Source organism: Corythoichthys intestinalis, chromosome 12 (assembly GCF_030265065.1).
Source record: "Corythoichthys intestinalis isolate RoL2023-P3 chromosome 12, ASM3026506v1, whole genome shotgun sequence".
Taxonomy (NCBI): Eukaryota; Metazoa; Chordata; class Actinopteri; order Syngnathiformes; family Syngnathidae; genus Corythoichthys; species Corythoichthys intestinalis.
This window is the reverse complement of record NC_080406.1, coordinates 10,913,845-10,928,579: the sequence shown is the minus strand read 5'-3', so window position 1 is coordinate 10,928,579 and position 14,735 is coordinate 10,913,845.

The window sequence follows — 14,735 nt, the reverse complement described above, 5'->3', positions numbered from 1 at the left end:
CGGCTGCAGTTGTTGTGCAGCTAACGTGCTGCTAATGTGCATGAGGAGAGCTTTTTACATGCCTATCAATGATCAAACATAAGTAGTCCTTTATTTAAAGAAAGTTTTTAGTGTTTACTTTGTAATCGCTGTATTCGCGGCTATTTTTAAAACAAAGTTGCAATTTCTGATCGGGTGGAAAATTTGACAGAACATCGGGCACACCAAGAGTGCAAAAGCCGAGTATAGTGCTCGCCCGGCGGGGGTATGTGCGACAAGGAGCATGTCAGCCACAAAATGCAAGCCACTTCCGAATTAAAATGATCTCAGTATTTGACATAATACAAAACAACATGTTTACTCACTTCCTCGTAAGTCCTATGTTCCCACAGTAGTAGGGCTTGTTTTGGCCAATATCCACGGTGAATGGGAACCTTTTGAAACTCCAAAAAGGCGCACACGCCTCTCCCTCATACAGCAAGATTTTTCTGCAGCCGTTTGGCTGGCCTGATGCGAAAAATAAATGTATTAATCCGCAAAATCAGCTGAATCCTTAGTTTTTCTCATACAACCGTACGGCTGTATCGTGAAGATGACTCCTTCTACCGTACACGTCACAGCGCCCTCTTTCTCAACTCGAGACTGTTGCCTGAAGTCACTCATTTTCATGGCGCGGGATTCAAAAAACGAAATAAATATAGCGATCGCTTCCACACACATCCAAGCGGTCCATACCATTCAGGAGCATAAAATACTTTGTATTTTGAAATAGACATGCTTTTTCGTGTTACATGCACTTTAAATACATGTAGGCTCTAATGAACCAAATTGTTCTCTTGTACTAAAATATGTTGTTAGAAACACATAAAATTTTAAATCAATGGCAATATTTTATAATATTTAGTACATATTTTGACCGATAGTTGGCGCCATGTTTTGCGGGCTCGCAGTGATGACGTAAATGGGATGTTTCCAAATGTGTGGCGTGTACAACAATTGCGTATTGCTGCCTAAACCCGCGACGTAAAATGCCACGATGTGCTCCTTTTGGATGCAATTTCCAGTCAAATGGAAACAACGGGAGTGACATGAGTGGTCAAAGTGGAATTATTACTTTTTATCAATAAATGTGCATAAGTGGAAGCTTCTCCCCTTTTTGGTCCCTGTATGCACGTATCCTACCTACCACGCGTTACAATGTACAAGACATGGATTACACTCGATTCCAGGATTTGTTCCCATCAGATGACGAATTTTATGAGGACAGTCAGCCACGACACGACTTTGATCCTGACTATCACACGTGTGCATCCATAGTTTTATTACCTTATAGCAGTGCTTCTCAATTATTTTCTGTCACGCCCCCCCCAAGGAAGCCGTAAATGTTTCGCACCCCCCCAGACACTCTGCCGCCACTGTAAATAGTATCATTTGTCTATAAAATTATTATTATAAATACGCATCTGCCTAACATTGTGTCCTTTTCTTCTAATAAAGAAAAAAAGTAACATATACTTATAATAAAGTATAACTTTATTAACATTGTTTTGTTTGTAACAGAGAAGACTTGACGTGCATCAATTTGCCTGAATTAAAAAAAAAAAAAATTCACATCCAAACTAAAAAATACAGTCAAGGTACATTTTTGACCATTTGATACAGAAAAATAAAATGTAATAAAATCAGTAAATAATAACAAATTAAAATTGATTAGGAACATTCACTCATGAGGACAATGTGCCAAAAAATTTGACCGAAAAAACAAATCTGAATAAAAGAAAAAAAAAGTGTCCTTGGATAGGACAGTTTTTATTTTTGCTGCTCACAGTATTTACCTCCTTTGCAATGGTGTGGAATTATTTTGCAATGAGCATGCTAACAATGCTCAGTGGCTTACTGATATAACACTGACAAAGCAGGACGATTGTTGGCAATATTCGGCACGTTTTCACTGAAAAAAATCAAGCGGCTTAACAATGAGATTGGGGTCTAATGTCTTTAAGTGGCGTCTTAATTGATTTGGCTTCTGGCTGTCTGCTATAATTATTTTTAGACACAGTAAACAGTGGTCTTTCATCATCACCCACTGTATTAAAAGTCAAAGCTAAAAGGCAAACGGCACGAAAAAAGCGCATTCACGGCGGCCGAGGTAGAACCGTAGGTGAGGGCGGTCGTCGTGACGATCCCAAGCCGAAAATGGCACTTCTCGGGCGGCGACGTGAGAACCGGACAAGACAGTGGGTCGCTGCGTGAGTGAGTCCGGTCGGAAAACGGCTTTCAAAAACGGCGGTGGCACACTGCTCTTCATATCTGTTGTCTCTGTGTGTGCTGCGTGCCCTTCCTTAGTTCAAAAATACTGCGCGCACTCTGAAAATGAGAGCGCCACTGCCACCTACTGAGTGGATGTGCAAGTACACTTTATTCCAGTACGGCAAAAAAAAAAAAAAAAAAAAAAAACATGTTCCCCGAGGTGACATGCGCCCCCCCTGGCATCGCCCCACTATTTGAGAAGTACTGCCTTATAGTGAGAGTTTATAATGTCAATAGTCATGAAAATAAAAATGCAACTGGCGCCCAAACATTTTTCCTCAGTGAAGTAAGGGATCCATCTATTTTCTGGATTCGACGGTCCCACCGCGGCTGCAATTTGGTTTCGCAACTGTCTATTTTCTTGATTCGTCGGTCCCACAGAGGCTTTTCGGATCAGTCTATGTTTTGGATTTGACGGCCTCATTGCGGCTGCAAGGTTGCCATGGGATCGGTCTAATTATTGGATCTTCAAGTGGGTGAAAAAACGCGGATTTGGATTACTATTGCTATCTTTTTTGTGGACTATTCTCCGTGGGAGTTTTCCCCTAATCATACCAAATAATTAAAGCACTATGGCACGCTACAGTGACGACAGTGACTCTGACATGGACCTTACTTTTACGTTGGAGTTCGTCTGGGAACGCGTGTGTGCGTACCGCTGAGCTCCAGAGTGACGAGTGGTCAAGGTGGAAGTATTATTTTTTGTGAATAAATGTGCATAAGTGGAAGCTTCTCCCCTTCTTGGTACTTTTATGCACGTCTCCTACCTACGACACGTTACAATGTACAAGACATGGATTACACTCGATTCCAGGATTTGTTCCCGTCAGATGACGAATTTAATAAGGACAGTCAGCCACGACACGACTTTGATCCTGACTATCACACGTGTGCATTCATAGTTTTATGACCTTATTGTGACAGTTGATAATGTCAATAGTCATGAAAAAAAAAATGCACGAATGACAAGGTGTGTTCAAACTTTTAGCCTGTACTGTACACTCACCGGCCACTTTATTAGGTACACCTGTCCAACTGCTCGTGAACACTTAATTTCTAATCAGCCAATCACATGGCGGCAACTCAGTGCATTTAGGCATGTAGACATGGTAAAAGACAATCTCCTGCAGTTCAAACCGAGCATCAGTGTGGGGAAGAAAGGTGATTTGAGTGACTTTGAACGTGGCATGGTTGTTAGTGCCAGAAAGGCTGGTCTGAGTATTTCAGAAACTGCTGATCTACTGGGATTTTCACGCACAACCATCTCTAGGGTTTACACAGAATGGTCCGAAAAAGAAAAAATATCTAGTGAGCGGCAGTTCTGTGGGCGGAAATGCCTTGTTGATGCCAGAGGTCAGAGGAGAATTGCCAGACTGGTTCGAGCTGATAGAAAGGCAACAGTGACTCAAATAACCACCCGTAGGTAGGCAGAAGAGCATCTCTGAACGCACAGTACGTCGAACTTTGAGGCATATGGGCTACAGCAGCAGAAGACAACGCCGGGTGCCACTTCTTTCAGGTAAGAACAGGAAACTGAGGCTACAATTTGCACAAGCTCATCGAAATTGGACAATAGAAGATTGGAAAAACGTTGCCTGGTCTGATGAGTCTCAATTTCTGCTGCGACATTCGGATGCTAGGGTCAGAATTTGGCGTCAACAACATGAAAGCATGGATCCATCCTGCCTTGTATCAACGGTTCAGGCTGGTGGTGTTGGTGTAATGGTGTAGGGAATATTTTCTTGGCACTCTTTGGGCCCCTTGGTACCAATTGAGCATCGTCGGAACGCCACAGCCTACCTGAGTATTGTTGCTGACCATGTCCATCCCTTTATGACCACAATGTACCCAACTTCTGATGGCTACTTTCAGCAGGATAATGCGCCAAGTCATAAAGCTGGAATCATCTCAGACTGGTTTCTTGAACATGACAATGAGTTCACTGTACTCAAATGGCCTCCACAGTCACCAGATCTCAATCCAATAGAGCATTTTTGGGATGTGGTGGAACGGGAGATTCGCATCATGGATGTGCAGCCGACAAATCTGCACCAACTGTGTGATGCCATCATGTCAATTTGGACCAAACACTCTTTGGAATACTTCCAGCACCTTGTTGAATCTAAGCCACGAAGAATTGAGACAGTTCAAAAGGCAAAAGGGGGTCCAAGGGTTAGGGTTTATGCTAACAATCTACATAATTATACTGGGATAAGTTTGAAAACGCAATAGTTTACCTTGAGGATCTGCTAACAAAAAACGGAGTTCTCAACAGCATACACTCTCTCGTTCCATTGTCATTGAGACGCACTTGCCGCGAGTACATCACCAGTTTTTCCCAACTCTTGTCTTATCAGGTACTGTATTTCCTGCTCTCATTTTGCCTTTGCTGGTCGTCTTGTGGACGAACGACAGTGCTGTCCTGCTCTTCACTTTTCCGATCTGGTTCAAATTGGAAGGGCAAAACCGACGACATGTTGGGGTAGCTAAGAGTGACATGCTGGAAGTTTGGCACCGGGCCCAGTGACGTCACGCACTGCGACGTAACAGGAATGGCGACCTGTCACTTAAAATAATTTTACAAACTTTATTAAAACGAAAACATCAAGAGGGGTATTAATATCAGATTATTATAACTCATACTAAGATTTATCTTTTAATAATTACTTGTCTTAAAGATCGAGGATCCCTTTAAAAGTATCAACTGTAATCAGGGTTGAGACGGTGTGGGTGGGTGTGTGCGTAATGATGACAAATTTATTCCATACTGCACTAGGGAAACAACCGTACCAAAATATAAAAGTCAAATAATATTTGTTAAAATAAATAAACCACAGAATAAATACCTATTTACATTATTAAAATTCGGTCTGTGAGAGGGATCCACGGATAGAAAGACTTGTAATTCTTAAAGGATAAATGTGACTTTGTATATTGTGACTAAATATTGTCATCTGGTGTATTTGTTGAGCTTTCAGTAGATGATACTGTAGCCATTTAACTGTTCTGCCCAAATGCATGATGGGAAGTGCAACCATGACTGTGCGCAGCGGCACCAATTGATTAATCTTCTCTGCGTTGGGAAGTAACATAGGGTGTTAAGGAAACGATCAACCATTACTGTTCTTCCCCACATTGCCCTCCACGATTATTCTAATTGTTGAGAGAGGGATTGTAAGGCTTTAGCCAATTAAAAAGAGGCTTCAGAGACTGCCAAAATTCACTCTACTCATTTTGCGCTGCCTGTTAGCTCCCTATATAGGTAAAATGGCGCCATTATAGATTGAACGCGACAATGCGTGAGAGGGTCGTGTCGCGCATGCGATAATTGCATTAAATATTTTAACGTGATTAATTTAGAGAAAATTAATTACCGCCGTTTACGCGATAAATTTGATAGCCCTACTTTAAGCCAAAACTAAAGACTCTGGATGGATGTAAGACATTTTGTCTGTAACGTTAAATACAATTAGAAAACCATTTAATTAAAAAAAAAAAAAAAATTAAAAAAAGGCATGTCCGAAAATTTTTTTGTCCGATATTTTTTTGCCGATTCCGATACTTTGAGAATGACGTGATCGGAATCGAGATGCCGATCGATCGGGGCATCTTTAATTTATAATAATAAGTTGAAAATGAGCGTTTTTTTTTTTTTGTTTCCCATCATTCTTTAGGGGAATTCTAAATCAGGCTGCTTAGGACAGCTATACTTTTCGCAGAGATCGTCATACATTGAATATGGTACGCACGCCGGTGTCGTGCCAATGTAGTTACCCTTGTCAAAAATTGTACCCCATGGGCGGCGCCACTGCGCTGCGCTGATTTGCTTGATTTACATGTTTTGGTGATGTAGTTGTCCACGAGATTTTAAAACATGGCCCATGCATCAAAATAAAACTTGTTTTTTCCTTCTGTCGTATTACGCACCATTCACACTGAACGTAAAAAAAGACAATGTTGTACTCTATTACTCGTAGGATGACCTATAATTGTTATTACTGTAATTCAAGCCCTGTATGGAGTTTCTCCAGTTTAATAAACGTAGATGTCCAAAATATATAATTGTGGTTCTTTTCTGGCTTCAATTAATTGTTTAAGTCGACATAACTCATAACTGATATGTGCGTGTGCGCGCTCCCGTGGCCAGGGCATACAATTTTTGACGGGGGTAACCACATTGGCAAGACACCGGTGGTGGCTCTGTTGTACTATCAGCATCTTTAGTGGGGCAAATTGAAACTCCCCTCACCATTTTGGCGGTGCTCTATGGCAGTTCATGGTCCACATTTTCAATCCTTGGTTCTTGCTCAGTAACTGTTGTCGCCTTTGAAAGCTTTGGTTTGAAAAAATTACTTATATCCATCTCGCCTCTTCGGTCCTCCGGTGGTTTTGGCTAAGCAAAGCAAATGACCATCTAAGGTGCTAGTCGCATGAGCCGTTCAAAAAATAATTTTGTGATGATGTGCGCCCAGCGCAGTTGAAGAAGCGATGCATACACAACGAGTCTATTTCTCTTATCAGAGTCCATTTCTCTTTTCCAATAGTTTATTTTGTTGGCGTCATGTATCTTAAATCAAATGCTCTTTAGCCAAATAAATGTAACAAACCAAAACACTCAAAAACGTATTCACAACGGAACTAACAAGATGAGTACAATGCACTAAGCCACAGTCAAAAACTGTTTTGCCTTCCTAACTACTAACCCCTGTGTCATGATTAGCTGTCATTTTAAGTGTACTGGGCCTGACTCCAGGTCAGTGGAATGAAACGTTTGACAGCCCCAAGTGGCAAGGAGTAAAATTACAATAATAACATCAGGAATATGGCTCATACAAATTTTGACCCATGATAAAGATATCTTTTTTTTAAAAATTCATTTTGTTTGTTTGTTTTATTGCTTTACAACTTTTATAGAGAATTACAGGAAAATTCTTAATTTTAAAATCATATATACATATATATATATATACATATTATATATATATATATACATATACATATACGTATATATATATATATATATATATATATATATATATATATATATATATATATATATATATATATATATATATATATATACAGTGCCTTGCAAAAGTATTCGGCCCCCTTGAACCTTGCAACCTTTCGCCACATTTCAGGCTTCAAACATAAAGATATAAAATTTTAATTTTTTGTCAAGAATCAACAACAAGTGGGACACAATCGTGAGGTGGAACAAAATTTATTGGATAATTTAAACTTTTTTAACAAATAAAAAACTGAAAAGTGGGGCGTGCAATATTATTCGGCCCCCTTGCGTTAATACTTTGTAGCGCCACCTTTTGCTCCAATTACAGCTGCAAGTCGCTTGGGGTATGTTTCTATCAGTTTTGCACATCGAGAGACTGACATTCTTGCCCATTCTTCCTTGCAAAACAGCTCGAGCTCAGTGAGGTTGGATGGAGAGTGTTTGTGAACAGCAGTCTTCAGCTCTTTCCACAGATTCTCGATTGGATTCAGGTCTGGACTTTGACTTGGCCATTCTAACACCTGGATACGTTTATTTTTGAACCATTCCATTGTAGATTTGGCTTTATGTTTTGGATCATTGTCCTGTTGGAAGATAAATCTCCGTCCCAGTCTCAGGTCTTGTGCAGATACCAACAGGTTTTCTTCCAGAATGTTCCTGTATTTGGCTGCATCCATCTTCCCGTCAATTTTAACCATCTTCCCTGTCCCTGCTGAAGAAAAGCAGGCCCAAACCATGATGCTGCCACCACCATGTTTGACAGTGGGGATGGTGTGTTCAGGGTGATGAGCTGTGTTGCTTTTACGCCAAACATATCGTTTTGCATTGTGGCCAAAAAGTTCAATTTTGGTTTCATCTGACCAGAGCACCTTCTTCCACATGTTTGGTGTGTCTCCCAGGTGGCTTGTGGCAAACTTTAAACCAGACTTTTTATGGATATCTTTGAGAAATGGCTTTCTTCTTGCCACTCTTCCATAAAGGCCAGATTTGTGCAGTGTACGACTGATTGTTGTCCTATGGACAGACTCTCCCACCTCAGCTGTAGATCTCTGCAGTTCATCCAGAGTGATCATGGGCCTCTTGGCTGCATCTCTGATCAGTTTTCTCCTTGTTTGAGAAGAAAGTTTGGAAGGACGGCCGGGTCTTGGTAGATTTGCAATGGTCTGATGCTCCTTCCATTTCAATATGATGGCTTGCACAGTGCTCCTTGAGATGTTTAAAGCTTGGGAAATCTTTTTGTATCCAAATCCGGCTTTAAACTTCTCCACAACAGTATCTCGGACCTGCCTGGTGTGTTCCTTGGTTTTCATAATGCTCTCTGCACTTTAAACAGAACCCTGAGAATATCACAGAGTAGGTGCATTTATCCGGAGACTTGATTACACACCGGTGGATTCTATTTATCATCATCGGTCATTTAGGACAACATTGGATCATTCAGAGATCCTCACTGAACTTCTGGAGTGAGTTTGCTGCACTGAAAGTAAAGGGGCCGAATAATATTGCACGCCCCACTTTTCAGTTTTTTATTTGTTAAAAAAGTTTAAATTATCCAATAAATGTTGTTCCACTTCACGATTGTGTCCCACTTGTTGTTGATTCTTGACAAAAAAATTAAATTTCATATCTTTATGTTTGAAGCCTGAAATGTGGCGAAAGGTTGCAAGATTCAAGGGGGCCGAATACTTTTGCAAGGCACTGTATATCAAATACATGCAATGACACTTTTGGGCAATCAGGAGAGGGCCTGGCCTCCCCGCCCCCTTTAAACTCTGCTTATGGGACGGGACATTAATAAGACCAAACAGAGCGGGTGAACGGCGGTCAGGGCTACATTTTCTCAACAATAAAAACCTAATCAATTGATAGGCTAAATGATTGATGCAAAATAAATCAGTATTGACTTACACTAACTTTCACACTGCAAAATTTACAGTATACAGTAATGTCTTAATCTGATATTTTTTCTTAAATCTAGTCGAATAATTTTCTTCATCTTGTTTTGAGTTTGAAAGGCTAACAGATTAAAGCATCAGATTCCTCCACTTTTAGTAAATATTATCATCAGTATTGGGAATAACAGCGTTATAAATAACGCCGTTACATAACGGCGTTATTTTTTCAGTAACGGGGTTATCTAACTAATTATTTTTTCCGCCGTTACAACGCCGTTACTGACGGTCAAAACCGGTGCGTTACTTACTTTGAATAAATTGAAGAAACTACCAGCCGTAGCGAGTCTACTCTGCTCTATTTGTCATCCACAGCCTACCTTTGCAAGAACGATGGAGTTGCCGTTTAATACGGTCATAAGGTACAGGTCCTGCACCAATCCGCAGCAAAACTGTTCGTAGCTCTGTAGCGATTTGTAATTTCGGAATCGATGATGAGTTTAGTAACATACACCAAACAATAAATGCAGCAGAATGTCCATTTCGCGTAATTGTGGAAGCACGTCGGCATCTTTTCTCCATTTGTCTTCGGCTTGCTCGTAAGGGTCAACATTGTTCACATCCTTAAGCTTGATCACATATCTGTTCTTCACCTTAGTAACGAGTTTGTCTCTTTGTCGAACTGGCAAGTTAAAGTTTAATGTCCTGCGAGCCAGTCCTACTTCCAATATGGCTGCGTTGTTGTCAAATCTCACGTGATCCCCCGTTCTGTGACGTAAACGCTCGAGCCTAATAGCGCACGTACTTCATAGCCGTTGTTTTCACACACAAACCGGAACAGCGCGTGCGGCAAACACACACACGCAAAACAGATGCAGAGTGTGTTCAAACACTTATTTTCCTCACTGTAGAATAGATGATTAACAAAACACAAATTACAATGTGGAAAGGTTGGGAATGAAGTGAATAAGTAACTAGCAAAAAGTGGTGACACAGTGGTAATTATAGGACAATTTACTGTACTTATAATAGGAGGTAGATGGCTGACTTGATATGACAGTTTGTGCTTAGATATTGATGTAACAGTGCAAAAAGCGAGAATGTAGTTGTGCAAATACTGCATATGCAGTACCCAGATTGAGACAGATGTCTGAGAACATATTATTTAGTGAGATGCATGTTAGTGTTGTAGTATTAGCAGTGCAATAGCAATGATATTTCAATGTAAACTTGGATTAAGGGGCCAGCTCTTGGAAAGAAACTCTCAGTCGGTTTTGGCTGATATGGCCCTGTAGCGCCTCCCAGAGGGCAAAAGGTTGAAGAGGTGGATGCTGTGTTGTGGATAGTCTTTAATGATGCGCCTTGACAGGGGTGGACTGGTATCAAAAAATGGCCTTGGCATTTTTGTCCTGGGTGGTCCACCTTGTGTCTGTATAAATATATACTGTATACAGTGGGGCAAATAAGTATTTAGTCAACCACTAATTGTGTAAGTTCTCCCACTTGAAAATATTAGAGAGACCTGTAATTGTCAACATGGGTAAACGTCAACCAAGAGAGACAGAATGTGGAAAAAAACCCCAGAAAATCACATTGTTTGATTTTCAAATAATTTATTTGCAAATCATGGTGGAAAATAAGTATTTGTTCAATACCAAAAGTTTATCTCAATACTTTGTTATGTACCCTTTGTTGGCAATAACGGAGGCCAAACGTTTTCTGTAACTCTTCACAAGCTTTTCACACACTGTTGCTGGTATTTTGGCCCATTCCTCCATGCAGAGCTCCTCTAGAGCAGTGATGTTTTGGGGCTGTCGTTGGGCAACACGGACTTTCAACTCCTTCCATAGATTTTCTATGGGGTTGAGATCTGGAGACTAACTAGGCCACTCCAGGACCTTGAAATGCTTCTTATGAAGCCACTCCTTTGTTGCCCTGGCTGTGTGTTTGGGATCATTGTCATGCTGAAAGACCCAGCCACGTCTCATCTTCAATGCCCTTGCTGATGGAAGGAGATTTTCACTCAAAATCTCTCGATACATGGTCCCATTCATTCTTTCCTTGACACAGATCAGTCGTCCCGGTCCCTTTGCAGAAAAACAGCCCCAAAGCATGATGTTTCCACCCCCATGCTTCACAGTGGGTATGGTGTTCTTCGGATGCAATTCAGTATTCTTTCTCCTCCAAACACGAGAACCTGTGTTTCTACCAAAAAGCTCTATTTTGGTTTCATCTGACCATAACACATTCTCCCAGTCCTCTTCTGGATCATCCAATTGCTCTCATGCGCAGGGTCTTCAATAAGTGTAAAGCCCATGGCACTGTGGCTAACCTCCCTAGATGTGGCCGGAAAAGAAAGATTTCAACGAAAGATTGTGTGGATGGTGGATAAAGAACCTCGACTAAAATCCAAACAAGTTCAAGCTGTCCTGCAGTCCGAGGGTACAACTATATCAACCCGTAATATCCGTCGGCGTCTGAATGAAAAGGGACTATGGTAGGATACCCAGGAAGACCCCACTTCTGACCCAGAGCCATAAAAAAGCCAGGCTGGAGTTTGCCAATACTTACCTGAGAAAGCCAAAAACGTTTTGGAAGAATGTTCTCTGGTCAGATGAGACAAAAGTAGAGCTTTTTGGGAAAAGGCATCAACATAGTTTACAGGAAAAAAACGAGGCCTTCAAAGAAGAGAACATGGTCCCCACAGTCAAACATGGCAGAGGTTCCCTGATGTTTTGGGGTTGCTTTCCTGCCTCTAACACTGGACTGCTTGACCGTGTGCATGGCATCATGAAGTCTGAAGACTACTAGCAAATTTTGCAGCATAATGTAGGGCCCAGAGTGAGCTGGGTCTCCCTCAGACGTCATGGGTCTTCCAGCATGACAATGACCCAAAACATACTTCAAAAAGCACTAGAAAATGGTGTGAGAGAAAGCACTGGAGATCTCTAAAGTGGCCAGTATTGAGTCGAGACCTGAATCCCACAGAACACCTGTAGAGAGATCTGAAAATGGCAGTTTGGAGAAGGCGACCGTCAAATTTTAGAGACCTGGAGCAGTTGGCCAAAGAACAAAGGTCTACAATTCTAGCAGAGCATTGTAAGAATCTCATTGATTGATACCGGAAGCGGTTGTTCGCAGTTACTTTATCTAAAGGTTGTGCTACCAAGTATTAGGCTGAGGGTGCCAACACTTTTGTCGGGCCCATTTGTGGGAGTTTTGTGTAAAAGTATAATGATTTATTTTTTTTCGCCCATTCTCTTTTGTGTTTATTTTTCACTGCAAGCAAAATAAATGATGTTACTACCAGAGCATTTTTAAATGCAATCATTTTCTGAGAGAAATTGAGCACTATCTGACAGAATTGTAGGTGTGCCAATACTTTTGGCCAGCACAGTAATTGCGTTCAAGTGTTCTGCACAAAACGATTGCACTTTTCTCTTTTTTTTTATCCACGATCCAGCACAGCACTGAGCTAGTATCACATTTGGCTCAATACACACTCCGGTTAGCGGGCGGAGCTGCTTTTTTTTTTTTTTTTTTAGAAAAAGAAAAAAAAAAAGTAATAATATATATATTTTTAAAGATAGTCCACACCACAGGTATAGTGGCCAGTGATAACAGCATGTAAGTAATACCCACTGTCATAAATAAGTACCAAACAAAAAATTGTAATACTGTAGTATAGTGTACTGTACTCTGGGCCTGGTCAGCACCTGCTTTAAAGTGCGTACGAAACGAGAACAAAAGTCTTAAATAGGATTATTATGTGAATTAGAATCATATTTTGAGACGATTTGACTATATACTACAATTTAGCAAAGCGCAGATGACGAGAAATTAGTCTTTTAATTTGCCGGTTAGCAGCGCCTACCATTAGCGTCCCCAACAGGTGGATGATGTCAGCCGAGTCACGATTTCATCTGAATTAGTATGCAGCCCATTGAGTGGGAATTATGAAGAACGATGAAAACACGACGAAGAGAGCCGCAAAATGTCATTGTTTCAGTCTCTCTACTCCAATATTTTTACAGGATATTCTTTTTATCCAAGTATTTTCCCCAATAGCTAAATAAATGGCTTGAGAAGGACCAGTCAGCCCGTTGAGGGGGAATTATTCAGAACGAGGAAAACGTGACGAAGAGAACCGCAAAATGACATTGTTTCAGTCTCTCTACTCCAATTTTTTTACAGGATGTTCTTTTTATCCAAGTATTTTTCCGCAATAGCTAAATAAATGGCATGGTCATGACAAATAACAGTCCTGTGCTAAATTGAATACGAAATAATGAAAATGCATTTATTCAAGACGACATGGCAAAATTACTCCATAATGGTCAAAACTGTTGACTTCACCTTTACTGCCGCACCTCCCGAACGATATTTTATGCCACCTAAATCGGGTTTATGTCATTTCCCATCCCCGGCTTCGGAGAATCTAAACAAACCAAGAGGCGTGACAGCTAGCCTACACGCTAACCTGAACCGAGTGATGTTTCAAAGTCTTCGAAGCGGAAAATCACACATAACTAGCCCGGATTATTTCACATGACGACTGGGTTGTAGATTGTCTTTGCCGATCGGCAAACCGCCCGGCGGAGAGCAATTTACTGCTCGTTCCCCTGCTAATAGGGACATAGGCGGATCTACTATTCAGGCGAAGTAGACGATCGCCTTAGGCCCCCAACCAATAGGGGGCCCCCAACCAGCTGTCCTTGCCCCAACGAGCAATGGCTTGGGCCACCGGAGCCAGCAACACCCCCAACTATTCGTCATGTATAATTATGTCAGCATACCAAACAAAAAACAAAAAAGAAAGCCATTAGAACGCTGCATTTTTATTATCTCTCCCCCCCACACACGCACTATAATGGACTGTTCCACGATGACGACGGACTGAGTATCAGTCGCTTAGCTTCATTTAGCGCAGTTTAGCATCGCTTAGCACCGCTTAGCTGTTCGTTAGCTTCAATTAGCTCTCCCGCGGTTTTCACGCCACTAAGCTCGCTATTTTTACAGCTCACTTGCTACTTTGCACGTCAGCTATCGTTTATTTCGAACACATGAGTGAACGTGCTCTCCATGAGAGCCAAAGTGCAGTGAGGGAGAAGTTGAGAACAGGCCTCTAATGTAGTGTTGTATCGGTCGCGAACGATTCGTTCTTTTTGAACGAATTGTTTGGGTGAACGAGACCGAACTAATCACCATCTGCACTGATTCGTTCTATGAAGTTGGTGGCGCTTGTTCGCTGCGTGGGAGGGCGTTGAGCAAGCGGCAGCGTCTTCTGACATCGCACACGACCAATCAGACGCCAGCCTCATCGCGGGCAGGGGAGGGAGCGGAAACAGAATCATGGCGTATGTCACTCATTTTCACGTGTGGCCAATAAGCAGCCAGCGTGCAGGCAGGGGGGAAAGACTGAGTTTTGTCACTTCCCGTTCAGTGATTCGGTCCTCCGGTTCCTGACCTAGCTTGCTGCTAACTTGACTTTCCAGTAATGACTATGCGGTGAACGAGTCATAAAATGAAAGGAAACGACTTTG